Source organism: Humulus lupulus, chromosome 1 (assembly GCF_963169125.1).
Source record: "Humulus lupulus chromosome 1, drHumLupu1.1, whole genome shotgun sequence".
Classification (NCBI taxonomy): Eukaryota; Viridiplantae; Streptophyta; class Magnoliopsida; order Rosales; family Cannabaceae; genus Humulus; species Humulus lupulus.
Window position 1 is genome coordinate 7,021,772 of NC_084793.1, and position 26,426 is coordinate 7,048,197.

A 26,426-nucleotide genomic window follows, 5' to 3' on the forward strand; every position below is an offset into this window, starting at 1 on the left:
ACAACCAGTGCAGTCTTATGGTACTTGAATTTATATTAATCTTAGGACGAAGCTGCTACATACATAAAGAGTGTACTTAACTCAATTATAAGACTATTAGGCCTTAGAAAGTAAGGACCCAAATTGTGAATGAATGGATTAAAGACTAATTAAGACTTCTGAGAAGTTGTCTTTTTCTTTTTAAGATAGAAAACTATGCTTACCAGATTAATTATTAGCGATGAAAGAAAGGATGTGAGGTCGATCATCATTACTACTGTAGTTTATATACTTACATTTTCTTCTCACTTTCGAAAGCCCGTCAACTTGTTCATGGTTATGGACCTAAAAGGTTAAGAAAGGTAAGGCGGAATGCGAGCCGATAGCTCTTGTGCCACGAACCGCTTGTTTGGCCGCTTGTCAGGGTTGGTTCTAGTGCATGACAAGGCTATAGTCACCATGAACACCACTGCCTCAGCCAATTCCCCATCTGGAGGAGGCAACCTCTGGTCCAAGACATCCTTGAGAAGCAATTCAGTACCATTTGACAATGTTCTTGTTGATGCTGAGAGTGATTCCAGCATCTCCCCAGGGTGCCTTCCCATCATTACTTCTAATGCCACAACTCCAAAGCTATACACATCAGTCTTATCTCTTACACGCATTGTCTGAGCCAGCTCTGATTTTCATTACAAAAATGATCAAAAGTCAGTAAAGAAATTTTGTAAATGATCATGCTTGCTTAATATATAAAATTTATCAAAGAAATTTACCTGGTGCCATGTAGCCATATGATCCTTGAACACTAGTCCAATTAGGATAGTCAGGGCTCAACAATCTGGCCGTGCCAAAACCAGACAGTTTAGGCTCAAAATCCCAGTCGAGTAGTATATTGTTCAAGGTGACATCTCGGTGGACAATGGGCGGAGAACAATCATGGTGTAAGTAAGCAAGCGCATGAGCCAGGCCTTGAACAATTCTCATTCTTATTTCCCAGACGAGATATTCACTTTCTAAGTCGTACAACACTTTTGCTAAGCTTCCTCTTTGTATGTATTCATACACCAAGTACATGCAACCTATCCTCGAACAAAACCCATGTAGCTTTATGATGTTTCGGTGCTTGACTTTAGTCAAAGTCTTTATCTCGTTAAGGAAACTCTGTTGGTATCTCTTCGGGACTTCGTTCGAGTCCGACGCGTACAAATGTTTGACAGCAACTATACTCGAATTCAGAACAGCCTTGTACACGCTGCCAAATCCTCCTTTTCCGATGCAGTATTTCTCAGAGAAGTCCTCTGTGGCTTTAAGAATTTCTTGGAAAGAGAATTCTTCTTCTTCTTCTTCTTCTTCTTCTTCTTCTTCTTCTTCCCATATCAATGTTTCGGTGTTGTCGAACTTGTCAGAGCTTCGACTCTCATCATCCAGGTGACTGCCTTTCCGAGTCAATAAGCAAATTATAAGAGTCAGACTAAGTATTATCAAAGCACAAACGACAACAAGGGCCCCGATAACAATATGTGTCGTTCTCTTGCTTGATTTGTAGTTTGACGTTGAGCTACACGGATTGAGGTTGACCCCTTCTATGTCTCCGCATAAGCCAGGGTTTCCCAAGAAAGCGTTCTTGTTTTGGAAAGCTTTTCCAGTTGGGATTGGACCCGTTAAGTTGTTGTACGAAAAATCGACCGAAACTAGACTAACCATGCTGGAAAACGACGATGGGATTTTGCCGGATAGTTGATTATTTGAGACGTTGAGGATCTCCAGTGATGAAAGCTTGGCCAAGTTTGATGGGATTTCTCCAGTGAAAGAATTGCTGCTGAGATCCAACATGTATTTCAACGAGCCCAAGTTGCCAAGCTCTTGAGGTATTTCGCCAGAAAACTTGTTGTGACTAAGATTCAAGCTCGACAAAAATATATAATCCTCGAGCCAAGTTGGAATGGTCCCAGAAACATTGTTCGCAGATACATCAAGAGTTTTCAGCTTAGTTAGATTGGACAGGCTTCGAGGAATGCTCCCTGTGAAATGGTTATTGCTGAGGTTGAGATGGAACAACTTGTTTAGGTTTCCAAGTTGAGTTGGAATTTCCCCACTTAACTCGTTAGACTCTAAGCTCAAAACGTTCAAATTTTTTGCATTCCCGAGTTCAGGTGGGATCTTACCAGAGATTTTGTTTCGACTCATCTGTAAATTGGTGAGATTCACACATTGCCCCCACGTACTTGAAATTTGACCAACGAATTGGTTGTCTCTTAGACGAACGAAATCAAGAGCGGGGTGAACACCAAAAGCATCAGTAATATTTCCTGTGAAATTATTCTCATCAAGCCTTACTCTCTTCAAATTGGTGCATTTTCTTAGGCACTCGGGCAATGGTCCTGTGAAGCTGTTGTTGTTCACAGTCAAAGTCTCTAGCTTGAACCCATTACACAAATATGGTGGCAACTTTCCGGAAAATGAGTTGTTTGAAAAGCTAATGTATGTCAAATTAGGACTGTTCTTCCCAAAGTCTCTAGGGATTGTTCCTGTGAAGTTATTGGTGAAAACAGAGAACCCCACCAAGTTGCTGAGGCTGGAAATGTTAACCGACAACTCTCCTGAGGGTCTGTTTGTGTTAACATCAAAAGTTGACAATGATACTAGATTTCCAATCTCAGGTGGGATGGTTCCAACCAGATTGTTGTAGAACAGTTGCACAGAGTCGAGGTTTTTGAGATTCCACAGAGAAGTTGGAATTGGACCATTAAGATGGTTCCCAGAAAGATCCAAGTTTGCTAGTTCCTTCAAGTTTCCAATCTCTAAGGGAATTGGACCAGTGAAGTTATTTTGGTATAGGAAAAGCAAGGTACGATTTGTCAATAGCCCAATTTCTTTTGGAATGTGCCCACTGAGGCTGTTGTCTTGCACTTGCAATGAGGTGAGAGCAGTCCAATTAGAGATCAAGGCTGAGGAGAGAGGGCCTGAAAGTTTGTTATTTGATAAGCTAATTTCTGTGATATTATTCAGATTGGATAATGACAAAGGCAATTCACCACGGAGACTATTTTCAGCCATAGACAAGAAGACGAGCTTAGTGCAAGAACCAAGCTCTGAAGGAATTGTTGAGTTTAATAAATTCTTGTGTAGATCAAGACGCAAGAGATTCTTGAGGTGGCCAATAGAAGAAGGAATTCTCCCACTGAAGGAATTCTCATACAATTCAAGAAACTCAAGATTATGTAGGAGACCGATTCCTTGAGGTATTTCACCATTGAGAAAGTTATGTGGTAAATGGAGGTGTGTGAGCTGAGAAATCTTTGAAATGTTTGGTGACAGAGGCCCCACAAATCGATTATTAGTAAGATTGAAAGATTGGAGTTTGCCCAGATTGAAAAATAAAGATTCTGGAATTGGACCAATCCAACTATTTTGGGACATGTCTAGGAAGGACAAGTTTCTACACTTTGTTATGAAATCTGGGAATGTTGAATTAAACAGATTCAAGTAAATATCAAGGTAGGTCAAAGAAGGCATGCTTGAAAATTTTGACCACTCAGAATTTTCCAAATTGTTTGCTCCAAGGGATAAGTACCATACCTTTGGTAGATTGCTGATCTGGTAAGGGATTGGCCCCTCAAGAAAATTGTTGTACAGACTGAGATATTGAAGCTCTGTTAACCGGCTTATCTCCACTGGTATCTGTCCTTTAATATCATTGTCACTCATGTCCAACAAAGTGAGCTTGGTGAGATTACCAATGGCTGGTGGTATCGAACCAGAGAGATTGCATTTGTTGAGGTTGAAGACGGTGATGTTAAGGAATGGAGAGAAGTTGAACTGGTCCAGTGTTCCAATCAGTTTCAAGTTTGAGAGGTCTATTTGTGAGATTTCACTAGTGGAGCCATCGCAGACAACATTAGTCCAGTTGCAGAGATTGTTGATATTGTTGTTGGACCATGAATCCAGAGTTGATGGTTCCATGGCCAAGCTGTTCTTCCATTTTATCAGAGCCTTTGCTTGTGTTCTTGGTGAGGAAGCAATCTTCAATGGAAGTAAAGAAAACACAAAAATGTGAAGCAGAAGGAGAACAAGAAGAGAGAAACGAGTTCTTGGAACTCTTTTCATGGTGATGGCTTTGATTTGTAGAGCTTAATCCGAATAAAACTGGTTTTTTTTTTGTCACTCTCTCATAAAGCAAAAGAAAAACTAAAGCCACTTTCTTGACTTTCAGAATAAAACCATTCGCATTTCAATCTTTTTTTTTGTAGTGATTGGTATCTCTGTTCTTTGTCATTGCAGAGGGAAGAAAAAAAATTATTCCAATTCTACAATTCCAAAACATATATTAAATTCAGCTAAGAAAATTCAGAGTGAAACTGAAAAGGACTCAAGCAGAAGAGAGGGTCCATTTTGATTTGAAGCTTTGAATAAGAGCAAAAGAAGAGAAAACGAAGAACAATTCAACTCCGACAGCAGTGCATTTTCTACTTTCTTGACTGTTAAATTCCAGGAAATTATTTTGTTGACTTAGAAAGTAAGTTGACTTTGAGAACTGTATTGTTCTTAATGTAGAAAATCATGCTTAACGGCTTAATTATGGGCTAAATATAATGTGTATATACTTAATTAAATGAAAAAAAAAAAGAAATTATGCTAAACACAATTTATATATTTTTTTTTTGTGGGGAATAAATTTATTTTATTCAGAATGCATAATATATGGATTATAAATTGGGAGAGGATTTCTTCTAACCAACAAAACTTATTGTCTAGCCAATGAGCATGCAAAGATACTCTTGAAAATTAGACAAAAGAATTTTCATATCAAAATGACTAATACCCAGATAATTTAATACGAAGAACTATTGTTTTAAACCAAAATCAATTGAAGAAAAATCAAAGAAACGACCACAAGAAGAATATCAAATGTTGAGCATAGAAAAGTCTTTTTTAGTTTCACTAGAACTTATGTTTGAAAAGTTGATAAGTAAACCTGCAACACAAACCAACAAATATAAGTAACTTCTTAAAAGTAAAATAAAAGAAAATCTTTTAAAATATAGGAAATCAAGCCAAAGTTCCATCCTTTGGTTTTCCCTCGATTCAAATTTTAGAAATAAAATTAGCTTTTAAGTTTAGGGGTCTAATACCCCATTAATTTTGTCTAGTGAGATTGAGAGTAATAAAGTAACAAAACAACCACATCCAATAATTAAAAATAATCAATTAAGATAGCTAAAATTCATTTTTACCCAAACTGAATTGAAGGAAGTCACTAGCAACTTGATTACAGTTTTATAATAGTCAATCTTGTGTGTTGACTACCAATTTATCCAGTCTATAATCAGGCACAACAAGCCTACAAATAAACACAAAAAACAAGCCTACAAACAGGCACAAGCAAGTCTAAAAAGAGGCACAAAAAACAAGCCTATAAACATGCACAAACAAGCTTACAAAGAGGCACAAGATATGTGAGAGATATCATATAATCAATTTAGGACTTAAGGAGATACATATCTTTTGGCTTTAACAATATCCAAGAGAAAAACAAAGATTCTTGTACAATGTACCTATATATGTGAAATAAAGAAACTACATAAAACACATATTATAAAATAATCACTCTTAATAATAAAAATGAAAAAACAATATTAGGTTAATTATAAAATACCATTTAACTTCCAAATATAAAAACAAAATATTGTAATAAAAATATTAATAGGTTAAAATAATTTTAATTACATATTACCATTTAATTAATATAAAGGAGCAATTAAAATTTTAATTAAAAATTCATTTACTTTCCATATTATACGATTTTCAACTAAAATTGGAAAAAATCTCTCAATTAATTAACTATATTAATCGTAATAAATAGAAAATTTCAACTATTGAATTAAAATTCCACGGTAGAAAAAACTTATTAATATTAAAAAGTAATAAATGTTATAGAATAAATGTCATTTACTATTAGAAAAAAATTATAAACAATTATACCAAACTGATTACAATCATTTCTATAAAAGATATGATATGCCATAATTGATTACATTGAACTCAAGTAACAAGAAAACAAAATAATATATCTAATCAAATGATAAATCGACATCAAACCCTACCAATTTACAGAATTTCACACATCTGCGATCTCCCACAGTTCGGATACCAAAAAGAAATCACCATAAATCTAGTCTACCAAGAAATCTTGGTTGAAGATGAATAACAATAGTCTACTTTAAAAAAAAGGTTTTGAGAAATCTACATGCTTATATAATATATATATATATATATACAATACAAAATGCACATAAATCATACAAACAATAATACATCAGATATTAGATATTGTAAATTCAAATATATGAGATTTGGAAGAAAAGAAAAAACGTGAGATATTAATAGGAAACTTATCTAATCCATATCGTATTTCTTCTTTGAACTAGATTTGCTTGCAATCATAGTGGCAGTGGTGTGCGATGCTTGTAGTGGTCACCTATGCGACAGAGACTTATCTGCTTTACTGGCTGACACCTTTTCGTGGACTCAGTGCCATCGAAGAACCACCATTATTTGATTCCCAACACAATTTATATTTGGTTATACATATAGGATATAATCCTCTTATGCATACGATTACGAGATAATAAGATCCATCATTTTTAAAAAAAAAATATATTTCATATTTGTAGTAGTTATTAAATGCTGCTATTGGTAGGGTACAATTCTGATAATTCATGAAAATTAATTATTATGATCTTGGTTATTCAACATGTTCTACCATTATTTTGAATGAGTGGTCAAGATAATGAGTGTAAATTTTTTCAATACTTTTTTTTAATATGAATTTTTTTATACTTATTTATGAAGTTAGTTATGATACTTAATTTATATGTTTATTATTTTTTAAATAATATAAATATTTTTTTAGGTCCCAAGTTTAAATCCTCTTTCCCTATTGTTCTAATATCAAAGAATGTGTTCATATTTATTATTATTATTATTATTATTTAGTGTGTTATTTATTTCTTTTGCATAGATTTGTTTAAACAAAACAGTGAATCTTCGAATTGGTTGCTGAATATTTATCTGATATTTGGCTATTCACATTTGCTTTGGGCTGTCATATATATAAATATATATATATATATATCTTCTATATAATAAGTGTGTAAATAATGGAAATTTTTTGTTTTAACGGTTTTTTATTTTTTTAATGTTAACTTTAACGGAATATTCTTATATTTAACAGAATATTCTTATATTTAACGGTAGTTTGTAAACACTTAAACTCAAATAAAATAAAATTAAAAATTAAAAAAATTAAAATAGAATATTTTTGAGATATTTTACAATGATAATTATTTAAAAATAATAAATAATTAAACAAATTAAAATAAGATATTTTACAATGATAATTATTTAAAAATAATAAAATCATACTTTTTATAACTTAAATAAAATTTAATTAAACTTAAACTCACTTATTAGAATAATATCATATTAAATATATAATATAATATACTGTGAATTAGCAACAAATTGCTTTTTAAAAAAATACTAGCAAGAAACTTAATTTAAAATCCACGTATAATATTTAATATTACATTAAACATATAATATATAATCTGTTGTTGTCACTCTCAAATTAAAAAACTAGGACAAACATAAACTTAAACAAAAATAAATAAATTATTTAATTAAAATAGGATATTTATTTCAAAATTTATATAATATTAATATAAATTTAATAAAAATAATTAATAAATTCTATAAATAAAACTAAGAAAACGTGCATATTGCACGTTACTTGTAACTAGTACATATATATATATATACAAATTATACGGAGTGTCTAGTTTTAGAGATGCAATTTAATTTTTAGCTACTTTTAAAAAAAATTAATTTTATACTCAATAGTTATTTGAATCTACCAATTATATCATTCAGTCATACTTAAGTTATACGTGTATACAAGCAATAGAACTATGGGAAATGTCATTATAATAATGGGTACAATTTAATTAAATTTATTTAATGGCTAATTTTAGTTAACTAATCCTAAAACTTGATAATACTTATCAAGTTTTATACTAGATAAAATCAATCTATATTTTGCTTAGTTTTATTTATATAATTTATTATTTATATTTATTAAATTTGTATCATTGTCATATAAATATTTCAAATAAATAAACAATATTGTATATAAAAAAATAGTATAAACATATTAAATGAAAAATTAAACCAAAACACTATTTACGATTTTTTTAAAATATATAATATGATAATTTTTTAATAAAAATGAAGATTATGTATTATATATTATTATAATAATATTTTATAATATTTAAATTTAAATTGATATAAGTATTAAATATCTAGTCTTGTATTAAATATTATTATAATAATAATATTTGAATTCATATTAATATAATTAGTAAAAAAATAGGATTATATATTATTATCATAATAATATTTTATAACATTTAAATTTATATTAATATAGTTATTAAATATCTAGTCTTGTATTATATATTATTATAATAATGATATTTTATAATATTTGAATTTAAATTTATACTAATATAATTATTATATATGTAGTCTTATATTATATATTATTATTACGGATTTTCTACACACAAGTATACGTGTTCGTTTAACAAGTAATATAATGTAAGAAATGTCGAACCCACAAGGACTGTTACCAAGTACCAATCATTAATCCTAATATTCTATTTGATTAACAATAATTTGATTATAAGAATTAAATAAAACTATTGAAATAAGAACATTACTGCGGGAATAAAAGAATAGCAAAAGAAATAGAATTCAATAATTAAATAAAGTAGGGAAATTAACTTCATCTACCATCCACTTTATATTTTAGTAACACAAATTATACTATTCAATTCTCTCTCGTGATAGCAGGTCAACAAAAGTAACTTATATTCTTACTAGGATATACAAGCCTTAACCTTATGTAAATTTTCTACATCTCTGTGATAAATGAACATAAGGACAGACATTAAGCAAGGCAACCCTAAAGCTACACAGACCAAATAGGTACTCTCGTCCTATAATGAAATCTATGTCTATTTAATGACAGCAGAATCAATTCTCACTTCTCAGATTTCGAATCAAAATCATATAAATCATGTAATAGATGGCCAGTCAATCACAAGCAGTAAGCATTAATTCGAATAGATCACAAGATAGAATAAAAATCATAAAACATGCATTAATTCAATATAAATTTTAAGGAGAATCCATTAACACCCTAGAAAAAGAGTTTAGTTCATGACAAAATTCATAATAACCTTAGAATAATTAAAAAGCATCCAAAATACAGAAATTCAAAGTAGCAAAAGAAGAAAACTGTGATGAATTCTTGATTCCACTTGCAATCCTCCACAATGTGCCTCCAGTCGTCTTCTATCGTTCCAATTACCCTAAAAAAACGTCATTAAGAAAGCTTTTATAATCCCTAATTAATTCTGCAAAGGACAAAATTGCCCTTGAAAAATGCCCTAAATTTGGCGAGTAAAGGTTATGTTTGGGGGAGTTTGTTGAGTCTAGTTTTTGTCATGTTTAGGTGGTGTTTTAGGTAGTCTTTTATGTCATTTTTCTTTCATTTAGTGTGGGTTTATGCTTTTGTTTGTTTGTTTTGCAGTTTTTGTGAATAACAGGAAGATTTGAGTACTTGGAGGAAAAATGCCCAAAAAGAGAAGAAATATCCAAGTTTTGATAATATTTTTGACAAAGGACGGATCTCAACATGATTTGGATGTGTTGGTGATTTTTCGGGCTTAAAAAGGCATGAGTTGAAAAATTGCTTAAGAGCCGCGGCATGAGCACTGTAGAGCCGCAGCTAGACCTTGAAACAGAACCTATGTTTCGGAGGAGAGACTTGAGTCGCGACATGGCTAAGGAGGGTCGTGGCATAGAAGGGCCAAAACCCAGAAATCAAAGACACGGGTCGTGACATGGCTTTGGGAGAGCCGCGGCCCAGCATTTCAGATCCTTGTGAATTTGGGACACGGGCCGCGGCATGGTACATGTAGAGCCACAACCCGCCTCTTCAAAAATTGAAAAGATTAGGTTTTATGAAAAAGAGGAAACGAGAAAATGAGGAGAGGAATTTTGGAGAGTCTTGGAGGCTAAGAAGGCTGGGAGAATTAAAAAAACTGCATGGTTTTCATCTATTTTCTTGTGTTATTTTTAAATTTCTTTGTGATTAGAATTACAATTATGAACTAAATTGTTGTTTATTAAGATTTTTAATTGAATCACTTGAATCCTTATTATGAATTATTGCAATTTCAATTTTCTTATTCAATCTCTTCTCAATTCCTTATAGCATGTTCTTATTGATTGGCAATCTATAGTCATTATCTAGATGTTTTTGAATCAAAATTTGAGAAGTGCGATTGGAATTTGCTTTGGTTATATTGGACATAATTCTAATTTGGAACGAGAGTATCCAGATTAATTGTGTAACTATTTATTGGGTTGTTAAGATTAATGCTATCTTTGTGATTCAATTTACCATAGAAATATAGGAAATTGTCACTTAGGTTGAGTTTATAATTCATAATATGATTATAAGCTGCTTTTGTCAGCTCGTTAATTGAAATAGGCAGAAAGAAGAAGAATTTAGCATTTTGTATTAGAGAGTGATAGGGAGGATAGTTGATGATATTAAAGATCCTAATTACTCTTTCATTGTTTAAATCCAAGGTTTTGCTATTATTCGTTGTTTTATTTAATCTTTAATTATTGTTTCTACATTTTATATTTTCTTTTGCTTTGTCTACAAGAATCGAAATTCTAATTGACCAAATAGAAAAAGAAAAAAAAAGATTAATTGACTGGTAATTGAGGATTCAGTCCTTGAGGACGATACTTGGTTTTACCAAGATTATTACTAAATTGCAATACGTGCACACTTGCGTAGTATATAAAATCCGCAACACAATCCAAGGAAACTTCTAACCTCAGAAGTATTCTTTGGCCTTGGTCAATCTCTGACTGCCTCAATCTTCGCTGGATCTACCTTAATCCCCTCCTTATTGACAATGTGCCCAAGAAAAGATACCTGAGATAACCAGAACTCACCTTTCTTGAAGTTTTCAAACAATCTATGTTCCCTCAGTCTCTGTAGAACCAACCTCAGATGCTGCTCATGCTCTAACTCTGACTGCGAATAAACCAAGATGTCATCGATGAAGACAATCACAAACTGGTCCAAATAATCCTTGAACACTCTGTTCATCAGATCCATAAAAGCAGCAGAGGCATTAGTCAATCCAAAAGACATAACTAAGAACTCATAATGCCCATACCTGATACGAAAAGCAGTCTTCGGTATATCTCTCTCCTTGACCCTCAACTGAAGATAACCAGATGAAGGTCGATCTTTGAGAAAACCTTCTTACCTTGCAACTGATCAAATAGATCATCTATCATTGGCAAAGGATACTTGTTCTTGATGGTTAACTTATTCAGTTCTCTGTAATCAATACACATCCTCAGAGAACCATATTTCTTTTTCACAAACAGAACTGGCGCTCCCCAAGGTGAGAAACTAGGTCTGACAAAACCCAAATCCAACAGTTCTTGCATCTGTACCTTTAATTCTTTCAACTCAGCTGGGGCCATTCTGTAAGGTGCTCTAGACACTGGCTTCGTCCCTGGTGCCAGTTCTATCACGAACTCAATTTCTCTGTATGGTGGCAACCCTGACAAATCTTCTGGAAACACATCTAGGAATTCACAAACTAATCTAGCCGATTCTGGTCTCACTGGCATGACCTGAGTGGTGTCAACCACACTAGCTAAGAATCCAATGAAACCTCCTTGCAATAGATCCTTAGCCCTCAAAACAGAAATCAGAGGCATGCGAGGTCTGTGTACAGTACCAACAAACACAACAGGATCCTCACCTTCAAGCTCAAAGGTGACCATCTTCTTTCTCCAATCAATGGTTGCCCCATACTTCACTAAGCAGTCCATACCCAAAATCATATCAAAGTCAGTCATAACTAACTCTATCAAATTCACTGACAACTCTCTGCCCTCCACTGTCACTGGAAAATATTTGACCCATCTCCTAGATACCACTAATTCCCCAGTGGGTAACAAAGTTCCAAACCCCCACAGCATAAAAATCACAGGGTCTACGCAGTCTATCAATAATACTACTAGCAACAAAAGAATGTGTAGCACCAGAATCAATCAAAACATTATAAGGGGTTCCAGCGCTAAGAATCTGACCTGTAACTACTGAGGGAGAAGCCTCAGCTTCTGCTTGTGTCAATGCGAACACTCAAGCTGGGGTCGAGTTGTCCGCTTTCCTGGGTTCTTCCTTTTTCGCCTTAGGGCAATCCTTCTTAAAATAACCTACGGTTCCACACAAATAGCGGGCCTTTGCCCTACACTCTCCCAAATGACGCCTCTTACATCTAGGGCATTCAGGACAAGTCTTCCAGGCTTCACTACCACCTTAACGATTCACTGAAATACCACGGGGCCGCCTATCAGGACCTGGAACTGGGAAGGTGTCAGGAGCCTTCCTCTTCTGATCACTGGGGCCTCCACCCCTACTTGAACCCACAAAAGGAGAACCTATTCTCCTAAACTCCTTTCTGGCTGCATTATCTCGCCAGATCTTGTTCTCTGCACTCTCAGCTGTGAGTGCCTTCTTGACCACCTGTGCATAGGTAGTAACCCCAGCCATAGTGGTAATACAAACATCACGGGCTAGCCTGGGCTGTAGCCCCTGGAGAAATGTCTCCCTCCTGGTCCCATCAGTGGGCACCAGCTCCATGGCAAACTTTGCCAATCGATCAAACTTCAGGGTGTACTTAGTCACTCACAAACTCCCCTGAAGCAATCTAATAAACTCCTCAACTTTTCGCGCCATGATGGCATCATTATAATATTTTTCATTGAACAGAGTCTGAAACTCTTCCCAACTCATGGCATTGATGTTTCTGGTCTGGGTTATAACTTTCCACCAAATTCGGGCATGCTCCCGAAACATGTATGTGACACAAGCCACCCTCTCATTACCAGTCACCCTCATGAAGTCTAGGATGGTGGTAATCATGCTCATCCACTGTTCGACCTTGGCAGGATCTGCACTGCCTTCAAACATTGGAGGTTGCTTGTAACGACCCAAATTCACTAATAGGGCTTAAGGGCCTTGATTAGTGTGCCGGGAGGGCATAATGGGAATTATGTGTGATTTTTGTGATTAAGATGCATGATTATGATTTTAAGCATGTTATATGACTATGTGTATTATGTTATGTGATAATTATGATATGTGAATAGTACCACGTGGGCGCGGTGATTTCAATGTGACGCACGTGCCGCGACGGTCCTAGGGAGCTAGATAATGGTAACTGGTGATTTGGTAACTTGTGTAACTGTTAGTAACCATAGAGAGTAACAGGTTTTGTTGGATAAGTGGTAAAACTGTAAAGTAGGTAAAAGACAAGTGTACCCTTGAGGTTTAGTCAGAAAAGGATATTTGAGGAAGGTTAAAAAGGTCTTTTGGCAGTGGTATAGATGTCTTTGGCTGAGGAAAAAGGATATGTACGATTCATTTATGCTAAGTATAACTGAAGTTAAGACTTGGAAGGCTAGAAAGATCAAGAAGGGAAGGGAGAATCAAGAACCTAGAAGGCAAAGTGGAGGAGGAGCTGAACTGAGTTCTTTGGGGCTAGTGTAGGGCTTAAGGGTGAGGAATCAAGCATATAGCAAGGTTTATACTGAGGTAAGGAATTGGTTCCTGTTTTGTTAAGTTCTGAATTTGGTTTTTGAAAGAATTGAGAGATAGCCATGGTTTGTCTTGCATGGAATTCAGCTGGCTTGTTAAGGTGGAATTCAGCTCAAGCTTGGATTGGAGGAAGCTCAAGTCGAATTTCTGATTAAGGTAAGGGTATTAAGTAGGTTTTCAATTTCGTAGCTGTTGTGGTTTAAGGATTTAGAGGACTGGTTTGTACTTTTCTCAAGTTTTAGCTTAAGTGTTAAAGTCTGAATTTAAGTGTGAATTTCTGTGGGTGATTGTGTGGTTGAGCTGGATTATAGTGTTTATAGGTTGTTGGTTGGTCTATGTGGGGTTTTAAATAGGTTTTGGGGGCTTGGGTGTGAAGTTGGGATGATTTGGAGTGATTTGGGTTCGGGGAAAACGCAGGAGAAAAACCCAGAATTCTGGGCTCGCGAAGGAGCGCCGCAGCGCTGTTCTAGCGCGTCGCGGCGCAAGGCTGTTTCTGGGCATGATGGGGTCTCTGACTTGCTGGGCGCCGCGTCCCTACAGGGCTGCGCCGCGGTGCTAGGCCAATTTCAGGATGTTGGAATTTGCAATTTTAAGCTTTTGCTCCGGGGGTTCGGGGAATGTCTTCGGTGCGTCGTTTTAGGGATTTGGGGGTTCCGAGAGTATGGGATTGGCTCTGGGGAGGTAGCTTTGGATTTATTAGTGACAAAAGATGTTTCATTTGTGTTGTGATTAGGACTTTGGAGAGGCTCGGGGTAGAGGGCCGTGCTCGTGGCTTCGTGGCAGCGGAAATCCGTAAATTGAAAGGTAAGAAAACTGCACCCGAATGTATGGTTGCGAATGGGACTAAGTGCTCCTGAGAGTTGTATTGTGTCATCGTTGGTATTATGCCAAGGGACACGTATAAGCGGTCTAAGAGTACCATTCATGACTTTAGCGCACGGGGCGCGAATTGGCCACTGGGTGCCAGAAACAATAGGATAACAGAGGGAGCAGCCTGTGAGCGCTAGCCCTGGTTATCATCTGTGCATTGTGTATTATGAGCTGAGATGCTTAGTATGTGGTATACTTGAATGATGATATACTTGAATTTATGAGATGCTATATGAGTAATTGACCTGATTGCTAGTTGTTCATGCCCTGTTATTGCTGTGTTTTCTTGCTGAGCCTTGGCTCATGGGTGCTTCGTGATGCAGGTAAGGGCAAGGGCAAGCTGGACCAGACCTGAGGTGGAGAGCTCCGAGGTGAAATGTACATAGCCAGCCGTTCGATCACCATGGTCGAGGAGTGTGTCAGGACGGAGATTACCTAACTGCTTGTTTTTGCCTTAGTATGGCCAGTTAATGTACTTAAACTTTGTAACTTTTGTAAATAGCTTTTAAACTGTCATTTTTGGGATCCCATTTACATAAACAATGTTTAGTAATGAGAACATAACTTTTGAGACCAAAACACTTTTAACCCTAGTTCCTCTACTGTTTCAGTAACACGCTTTTACTTTAATGACTTGATTAGCAAGTCTAGCACTTTATAAACACATAGTGTAACGGTCTTGGATATCCAGGGCGTTACATTGCTACTTTCTGAACCTTTCATAGAGAGGCTCCCATTTATTACCAACCTTAGGTAGCTGCTCAACTACTGGCACCGATACAAGAGGTGCCTCAGACACACTGGCTACTGTAGGAGCTTGTTGTTGTCTCAGGAGGCAGAGTTTTTCTCCCTGCCTTAATATTGTAGCCTGCAGGTCATTAAATAACTGCTGCCAGTTTGCAGGAGCTGGCTGTGGAATCTGTCCCTGGTCATTCTCTTGACCCTGATTATTATTATTCTGGCCAGTTGATGTATCTATCTATCCTGGATTCATTCTTATCAACTTATACCTTGCTAAAACAATAGTCAATACTGCCAGTCATGTAGTGATAACTAAACCTCTTGCCGCCTTACGATCCAAGAACAAGCAGATAACTCTCATATTCCACAGTCATAAAATTATATGCAAATAGATACATGATTATAGCATTTAGCACTTAACATGTATCAAATAATAGTTCAGAATCAACAATACTAATAAGTATGTTCCAACAATTTCAGTACTATTTAGCACACGGTTGCTGAAGATGCAGTATTCAGGGCACAGTCTTAGCATGGTGTCTCATGTAAACAGGTAAAGCATTTATACTATATTTAAGCAGTTATACATATAACTACATAAATAGTTACCAAACCATGAGTCGATCTTGTCTTCAGTGGTGAGTGTACGTGCCCAGCCAGTCTACAGGAGCCCCAAACCTTGGCATTCTCTAATACCAAGTAGTAACGCCCTGGTTACCCCAAGACCGTTACGGTGAACGTTGAACTGTGATTTTAACTCGCTAATCGAGGACTTCGACCGTTAAAATGTGCTTCTAGGTGTTATTAATAGGTTAAGGTGGAAAACCAATCAAAAGGACAGAATGTGTTTTATTTAAAACCTAAAACTGCTCATGGGCCCATAAAAATGTTTACCACTACAAGAAATTCGCCCTTTACCTACCAATTTTATTTGTGGGTAAAAATGGTGCATTGGTAGGTAAATCCCTTTACCTACCAATGTTGACCAATAACCTATTGGTAGGTAATAGTTAGTCGAGAAATGTATTATTACTTACGATTAGTATATTGGTAGGTAAAAATCGTGTGGGCCCCACAAAAAATGAGTCAGCGTCATTAACCTAGTGTTTGACGTGGGATTATACATGGCAAGTGATGTGGCACTCCACGTGGCAATTATGTATCAGGGAAGCTGACATGGAAAATGACGTGTCTTCCACCGTGGCAGGCGACGTGGCAGATGATGTGGCACATACCAGTAGCTTATTGGGCCACGTGGCAGTGTATCAGGGTCGGACATTTACCTACACTTAAATATGTGTAGGCAATAATTTAATTTATTGGTAGGTATTAAGGTCTCACATTTACCTACACTTAAATATGTGTAGGCAATAATTTAATTTATTGGTAGGTATTAAGGTCTCTCATTTACCTACACTTAAATATGTGTAGGCAATAGTATAATTTATTGGTAGGTAGTATTGAATTATTATTTTGGAAAATATTTAAAATTAATTATTTATAGATGATAAATTAATTTAATTAATTAAAAAACAAATAGCTTTTATAAAACTAAATAAACATATATTATAAAATGTTCAAACAAACAAACAAACATAAAAGATAAAATGTCTATAATAATTTATCTTTAAAGTTTTGAATTAAAAACATAAAAAAAAAACTAAGAATCATCTTGTTCCTCTAGCATTGAAGGGACGGGAGAATTTCCGACATTTGCATCAGAACATTGATCTGACGGAGGCGATGGCATCATATTGTTTTTCCTTAGTATTTCTACAACAATACTTAGTTGGTCATTTGTAGAATCAAGTCGGTTGTTTGCTTCATCAAGGCGTTGGGCTAGCTCATTATATATTGGCTTATTTGACTCAGTTGGATTGTGTTGGGAAGTAGAAGTTGTACTTGAAAAAGATCGACCCCAACCTTTCAAGTGTGCAGAAGAGCGTCCAAGAATACGCTCCATAATGTCTTTATCAGACATTTCTTCTGGAGTGTGTTGAGCCCTTAACGCCATCATTTTATCCTATATACTCATTTTATTTTCTAATTAGTAATGATAATTATAAAAAAGTTACAAAATTAAAAATTAAAATTTATACTTACATATATTTATGCTAAATCTGGTCCAGTCCATATTCCTTTTTTCTCATCATAATGTTTTAGACGCCAAGTCTCGATTTGGCCAGTGGAAGAAGCTAACACCATTCCCCTTCTAATGTGATGTCGCGGAGTTGAAACTAATCCATTTCTAGACTCCCACTTTCTCTTTGAACGATTAGCAGTATTCTTCAACGACCTTTCCTAAAAAAGAGAATAAGAAAAGTTATTAACACAAATAAAATTGTAATATTAAGAAAATAAGTAATTACCTTAAATTCGTTGGAAAACCAACGATCACACAACATCTCCCAATCTTGTTGGCGATCATCCTTCAAATCAGGATGTCGTTTCCTCTTTGCCATTTCAACATCTTCTTCTCCTCCAATTTCTTTGAAATATCCATGTAACTTGTACTTGAAATTCTTCCATGCTTTTCTCATGTGATCATCAATGCATTCTATAGTGGTCTCATCATGCAAGTTAATATCAAATGAATCCTACAATTATATAAACTAAAATTAATAATTTTTTTTATATTAGTTTAATTTATAACTGAAAAAAATTTAATATAAAACCTTCCACAAGAAAATGTCGTAATGGAGCTCTCACATCCTCGGGGACAAATCTCCAATCCTTGTAATGAAATGTGCCATGGTTGCGAACAACAAATCCAATCTCATTATTAAAATTTTCAGCATTTCCACAAATAGGCTGACGACACTCAGCTTCAAATACAACAGGTAACTTCCCACTTTTAGTTGCCTTAGCATCACTAGCAGTTTTGTATCCACGAGTAGGCCCACGTGTTTTGCTACTACTAGGAGCGGTTGATTCTATATAAAAAAAACTGTAAGTTTAAATTCATCCTGATTTTAAAACAATCAAATGTAAAATGTATGAGACATACCAGATGGTGTTTGAGATACATTATGTTTAGTGGCAGAGTCAGCAGCGGAGACAACTTGTTGACTCTGAACAATAGGGGGAATGCTAACTTCAGGTGGATCACCCTGAGTAGTAGAGCGGGTGGTGGGGGCATTTGGTCGAGGTGGTAGAACATGAATAGTAGAGCGAGTGATACGAACATCTGGTTGTTGACTAGGCTGCTGAGTATGAATGGTGGAATGAGTAGTGCGACCAGGTTGTTGCCTAGCAGTATTAGACTTATCAACTGGTCCATCTTGTTGAGCATGGGCAATGGAACGAGTTGTACGACATCCAGGTGCCATGATAACTAACAATTTTATAAAATAACAAAAAGATTAGAATACATATATAGAGACTACATGTATAGAACGCATAGAATACATGTAAAATAAAAAAAAATGATAACTAACAATTTTATAAAATAAAAAAAATTAGAATACATATATAAAGACTACATGTATAGAACGCAAAGAATACATGTAAAATAAAAAAAATGATAACTAACAATTTTTTTAAGATTCCGTGTCATCATCAAATTGTTCTTCTAAATCATTTTCTGTCTCACTATCACTAGAACATATCACTTCTCCATCAAAGAAGATATCTCCATCATCAAAATCATTGTTAAGTTCAATAAATTCATCTTCGTCTACTTCCCCGCCAATATTCATTTGAACAAACTCGCTTGAAAGAGTTAAAGGTGCAACATCTCCACGCACTAAAGAGGAACTTTCAATCAAATCCTCAATCGGTTGAAAATGTGGCAACTTGTAACGACCCAACTATTCTAGACTTTGGACCATTAATGACTACTATACTAATCTTAAGAAAACGTACATATGAAATAACCATAACTTTATTTAAAAACTGTAAAGTAAAGGTTAAATACATAAAAATTCATTTAGGATATGGGATCCCATTGTTTTGAAAATAAAACATAACTTAAATAAATTGGTTACAAAATTAAGTGCGGAAAAATAATACATAGAAATCATAACTAAAAGACTTAAAAACTTCATCCTCGAATCGAACACGCAATCCACCGATTCCATCCTGCCTCAATACACATCCTCAAACTGCCAAGAATCTTTCCGCCGCCATAACTATTTCATGCACATATAAACATAAAGAAATGAGCCTAATGCCCAGCAAGGAAAAACTACTAACCACATAAACATACACATAAAATCATATCATAACATATGCTAAAAACATATCATAACATATACTATATAAGACTATACTAATAATGGCCATTATGACATGTGATAAACCATCTACGTCCCCTGTCTAATATTTGAGGTAGGTTAGATCACATGTAGTGTATGATAACCCATCTACGTCCCCTGTATAATATTTGAGGTAGGGTAAATCATAACATAACATATAAAAACATAAACTTATCATAACATATTAAACATAACATAACATAAAAACATAACATATCATACAAACATACAAGATCTAGCCTATTTTCCTTACCAAAATACCGGGATGATGAGAACAAGGTTAGGATTTTGGAACACTCCTAAAAACCATTAATAGAGATGTGAGTTTCCTAAAAGAAAGAGATGAAGAGGAATGAACTAAACCATCGAGAAGATACTTACCAACAAGAAATCTCAGGTTCGAAGAACCTAGATGCCTAACCAAGAATAGAGAAGATTGGGTTAGGAATTGAGTATAGAAAAACTACAAGAACTAATGAAATAATACAGAAAAGGAACTAAGAATAGGAATACCTTTGAAATTGCTATGACCGAACTACACCTCGAAACCGAAATACACTCTATGAACCTTACTTCCCAAGTGTCTAATAAGCTTAGAATGACAAAGCTTATAACCCCAACCCAAGTGTTTATCACTCTATAGTCTCACTAGCACCTAGAAGGCTCTGATCAATGCTTAAAGAATGAATGAAAAGGCTTGGTGCTAGGTCCTATTTATAGAGTTCTAGGAATAAAAATCTTCTAATTATATTCCAAATTTAAATTCAAATTTAAAATAGAATCCTAAGGAATAAAAATCTTCTAATTATAATCCAAATTTAAATTTAAATTTAAAATAGAATCCTAAGGAATAAAAATCTTCTAATTATAATGCAAATTTAAAATTAAATTTAAAATAGAATCCTAACTTCTAACTTTCTAAATCTCGTAACTTTAAACTAACCTACAGTAAAATCAACATACCTGGAGCTATAGGACTCCGATTTAGAATATCTTTATACCGAAAGCTAATTAAATTATCTACAACTTTTTAGAAATATTATTTTTCTAAATTCATAATATAACTGGATCAAAAATAGGTCGGAAGTTACAGTACCCTAAAGTTACGAAAAAAACTCTATTTAATTATCTAAATAACAACATAATCCACAAATAAATAAAATTGTGAGTCTAAATATCTAAATAAATATTATGCTCCTAATAGATTCTGGTGAAGACTAAGTCTTGTATTTCCCTTATTAAAATAATGATTCCTTAATAATCATGCATATGACAAGTGTCATAATCCTATTGGCTCTATCTAAACCTTAGGTTATAATAATCATCATATTAATAACCAACAATATTAATCAAACCTTATGTTATAATTAATATTCTTAAACTATAGGTTAAACTTATAAAATCCATAACTATTGCTAGAAGTTTCCAACTAAATCCCGGCTTGAACCAAAATCCACAGTAATAAACATACTATAACTACTACTAGCTATTACTATTACTATTATTATCTAACTAGCTAAGTAAAATTTTTGGACTCTACACAACTGAAATGAATGGTCTTCTTGAAAAACATCATTATTCAAGAAGTCATCCTCGACATGGGATATTTCTGGAATGTCATAAATGGATCGATGATTTACTTTTTGAACAATTCTCCAATTTAAACCATGCTTCATGTCAAGCAAATAACAAACTTGTTGTGCTTGAGTTGCCAGAATGAATGGTTCGTCGGGAAACCAATTTGTGGACGTGTTAATGAATGTCAAGTTATGGTCCACAAAAATAGAGTTTCCTTTAGGATTTGAATTATACCACTTGCAACGAAATAAAAACACTTTCCGATAAAAAAGGAATGACAATTGTAAAATCTCGAGCAAAACCCCATAATACATAATAGTATTGTTGTCATGGTCCCCTTCAGTGCAAACTCTAGAACATTGTGTACGAAGATTATCATCACGATCCTTGCACCGAAAACGAACACCATTTACAATACAACTATGATAACTAATGTATCTTTCTAATGGACCTTGAGATGGAGAATATAAATCATCATTTGCAATAGAAGATTGTTGGACTCGCAGTTGTGCGAGTTGGAACTTGTTCAAGTTGTTTTAAAATTTCAGCACCAGTAAAAGTTCTAGGTGGGGGACGTAACTCAATAGACCCATCATAGTCTCTACTCTTTCGCCAAGAATGGTTGCTTTTCAAATAACATCGATGCCCCATGAAACATTGTTTGTCAGTTATTCTTTTATGTCTTGTATCTTCCAAACAAACGGGGCATGCTAATTTCCCAGCGGTGCTCCACCCTGATAAATAGGCATAAGCAGGAAAATCACTAATTGTCCATAAGAGAGCGGCTCGAAGTTTAAACGTAAACCGTTCATATGAATCATACGCCTCAATGCCCTCCCATAACTCCTTAAGTTCATCAATTAGTGGTCTCAAAAACACATCATAGTCTTTTCCAGGAGATTTGGGTCCTGGTATTAGCAATGACATGAGATATTTGTTCCATTCGGAGAAGCCTAAGGCGGCATGTTATATGGAATTAATATCACAGGCCATAAGCTGTACGTGGATGTCATGTTTGAGAAAGGGTTAAACCCATCTGACGCTAATCCCAATTGTACACTCCTCGAATCCACTGCAAATTCAGGGTATGTCTTGTCGAAATGCTTCCAAGCATCCCCATCAGCTGGATGACGTAGTATCCCAGGTTCATCTCTGCGCACCTCTTTATGCCATCGCATAACCTTAGAAGTATGCTTGGAGCTAAACAATCGTTTCAGTCGAGCCTTGATTGGAAACCATCTAAGTCGTTTATGTGGAATTTTATTCCGTACATAACGACTAGATTTGCATACAGGGCACATTGTAGCATTTGCATTCTCACCACAGAACAATGCACAATCATATTGGCACACGTCAATTTGCTCGTACCCCAAGCCAACTTCAGATAGAAGCTTTCGCGTTTGATAATAACTTATCGGGCAACGATTACCAACAGGTAACATTTCTTTAAGACACTTCAAAAGGTCGTCAAATCCTTTATCTGTCCATTTGTTAATCACCTTCAAATTCATTAACTTTACGATTGCACATAAGACAGAAAAGTTTGTACAATTCTCATACAAAGGATTATGAACCGAAGGCATCATACTTGTCACTTGAATTTCGAGGGAATTCATTGTCAATGAAATCACTAGTTGGACCGATATCAAAATATTGACAACCAAAAGCATCGTGTAAGCTTGCAGCCAAATCATCAGCTGGTTCACCATCCTCAACATCAACTAGCACTTCGTCTTGTATGTCCTCTACTTCCTCACCATGGTGGTACCATCTAGTATAAGTACTAAGAAAACCATGAGTGATCAAGTGCAACTTGATCACATTCATAGATTGTGATTGTTTATTCATGCATCGCCGCCACGGGCATAACACCATCCCATTAGAGTTAATGGACTCACTTGCAACACTTATAAATTCGTTTATACCAACAGCATATTCTGGTGATAACTTATCAAGTATGTTTATCCAACTTCGATCCATAACAAATCTAACTCTGCTGGTATTGTGACACCCTCCTAATAACAATAACTATAAAAAAGTTAACAAGTTTGAATTTTATGAAACATATTATGTAGTTGACACAAATTTATAATTTGCATTTTATGAAATAAATTATAAAATTTTATTACCAAATGCGATTTTCTTAATCTTATTAATTTAATTTTTATCATTAAATAAATCATTTTATTTAAATTTTACCATAAAGTTTCTTTAAATTACTTTATGATTTATATTTCATAAAACAAATTATAAAATTTTACTATTAAATGGGGAAACAATTTCTAAATTTTATTAATAAAATCTTTTTATTTAAAATTGACCCTTATACACACTATTTAATTAATTAAATTTACTAATAAAATCGCTTTATTTTATTTATTTGTTTTATTTGGAATTTTTAAAGATGAATGCTCTTAAAAAAATTTAAAAAATTATTTTTGGGTCATAAATTATTAATTTCAATAACATTTTAACGAATTATCGTTTTGAAGTAACATTTTAAAATCAAATAAGTTGATCATTGAGAAAAAATTAAAAATTATAAAACATTAATGATTACTTTATGAAGACTTTTTTTAATAGAAAAAAATATGAGTACATTAAGTTTATCAATTGTTGGAAAAAAATTTCATTGATAAGATAAACTTGAGGAACATGAGACAATTAAAGATAAACTTACTAAATATTCAATAATAAGCTTAAGATAATATACAAACTTTTGTACAATCTGAATATTTACACTTCTCATTCTTCAAAACTTAATACAATATTACATCATTATAGTAAGTTAATACAAATAACATATCCCCACTTTGATCATCACAAAGATTTCATAAATTTATATAATATGAATTATTAAGGGCATTTACATGACTTGGTATACCAACACACACATATATATATATATATGGGCACAAGAAGCCACATAATCACCAAACATAACAATCATAATCATTTTTAAACATCATTGGCCAAAAAATAAATAAATAAATAAAACAAGACAGATAAAAAATATATATATAAATCAAGACACATCCAAAAAAAGATGCAGATTTTGAACATAGCAAACAAGACCGATAGATTTCCAATTTAATCTCCAATTTTTTTATAAGAATAAAAAAAACTAGCAAAATGAATAACTAAGTAGCTAAAAAATTACTAACTAAATAGACAAAGATACAAAATTTATACAAGTATAAATAAATGTTCAAAATTTTATTCAGAAGCAAAAAACCTGATTTAAATACACAAAGTAAGGTAAAAAAACATTTCCGAAAAACAAATAAGTGTTGCAAGTGACGGTTCATAACTCTCTGAGCATAAACAAAATCCCAACACAAATAACAATTCAAAGACTAAGGACAATTAAAAAAAAAAGAACCAGAATATAACAATGAAAACATAAACCAAATTACAACAATGACACATAACTGAAAAACTCTAACTAAAATCACAGCTAAATATCAGTGAAATACCTCAGACCTGAAACACAGTATTCATCAAAACATAATTTTATCAAAGCATAACAATAAAAACATAAACCAGATTACAACAATGACACATAACTAAAAGACTCTAAACAAAATCACAATTGTGAAACAACTCAGACCCGAAACATACCCCAAACACAGTAATCATCAAAACACCTGAAACACAGTAATCATCAAAACATAATTTTCTCAAAGCATAACATTCACAAAGCCTCAGACAATAACAAAGCCTCACAAAAAAAATAACAAAGCCTCAGAAAAATGAATCATCATTAATCTTTCAGATCAGTGGGGATTTATACCTCAAAGCCACCAAGCCAATTTGTCCGAAACTCAAAGCCACCAACAACCAAACTTCCAAAAATTTTACAGCCACCAATCCAACGTAAAAGCCACCAGAAAAATCTCAAAGCCAGGCCAATCCACCCAATTCGAAATAATCAAAGCCGCTAAAGGAACCAAAATCAAACCTTACACAAATAATCAGAGACATTACCAACAGTAATTAGACAAATTTGAAAATAAAAAACTACCCAAAGAGAACTGACCAACAAAGATGGAGGCAGCTTAGAGAACTCAACAAAGATGGAGGCGACTCGGTGAACTCAACAACGATGGAGGCAACTCAGATAACTCAACAACAATGGTAGCGGCTCAGAGAAATGAACAACGATGGTGGCAGCTCAGGGGTTCGAAGGATGAGTGTGGCGGCTCGGAGATTCAAAGAAAAATGGCAGCGGCTCAGAGCAAGCGCCGATGACCATGGACAGAGGTCCAAAAATGCCAGTCGACCTCGGAGAGTGGTCCGAAAATGGGAGAGAGATGTTGAGAGGGAGTATGAAAATGGAGAAGAGGTCGTGAGTGAGGGAGGCGACAGATGAGAGATCTGGTGAGAGGGAGTCGAAAATGGAGAAGAACGCATAGAACAGAGGGAGGCGGCAGATGAGAGAGTGAGAGTTAGATAAATGTTAGGGTTAGATATGTTAGGGTTAGATAGATTTTAGGTTTTTATAAAAAATATATTAAATTAAAAATAATATTAATAAAATTTTAATTTATATAATTTTATAATTTATTTTTAAAAATATATATTTATTAGTGACACGTGCCACGTAGTGATACGGCCATATGTATTGGTCAGGTGACAAGTCACCATATGCATCACATGTCAGCAGCCACATCACCTTTTTTTATAATTAGGTAAAAATGGGAGGGAAAAATAGGCGGGAATCGTTAAAACATTTCCCTCCAAAAAAAATTGTAGGTAAGTCTAATACCTACCAATACTAATGGTAGGTAATAATAAATTTTATAGTCCCACACATTTTCTTAAGGAATCCCCTACCAATAGTCGCTACGAAAATATAATTGTAGGTAAAAGAATTCTTTAGCTACTAATAAATATATGTAGGTAAAAAATTGGTAGGTAAATGCCGAATTTCTTGTAGTGTACAAGTTATTTACAATGCAAAATGGTCATTACAGTTTGAAATTTACAACTCGCCGATCAAAGCGGAAAAAATGGGGTAAACCCTCTAGTTCCCCTGAGAACTCCTTGGCCATGGTGGTCAAGCGACCACATATGTACACATCACCACCTAAGCCCTCCACTCAAGGCTGGGTGAGCATTTCTTTCCCTTTACCTGCACCACATAGCACCTATGAGCCAAAGCCCAGCAAGAAAACACAATAATGCAAGTATATAATATCAAATGATGATCATGATAATTATACGGAGTG

The 26,426-nt window shown here is 34.3% G+C and overlaps 1 pseudogene; it reads right to left on the reverse strand.

Moving 5' to 3' along the window:
• Nucleotides 1–277: 277 nt before the first annotated feature.
• On the reverse strand, nucleotides 278–4,201 carry LOC133784627 (MDIS1-interacting receptor like kinase 2-like; annotated as a pseudogene).
• Between the last annotated feature and the right edge of the window lie 22,225 nt (nucleotides 4,202–26,426).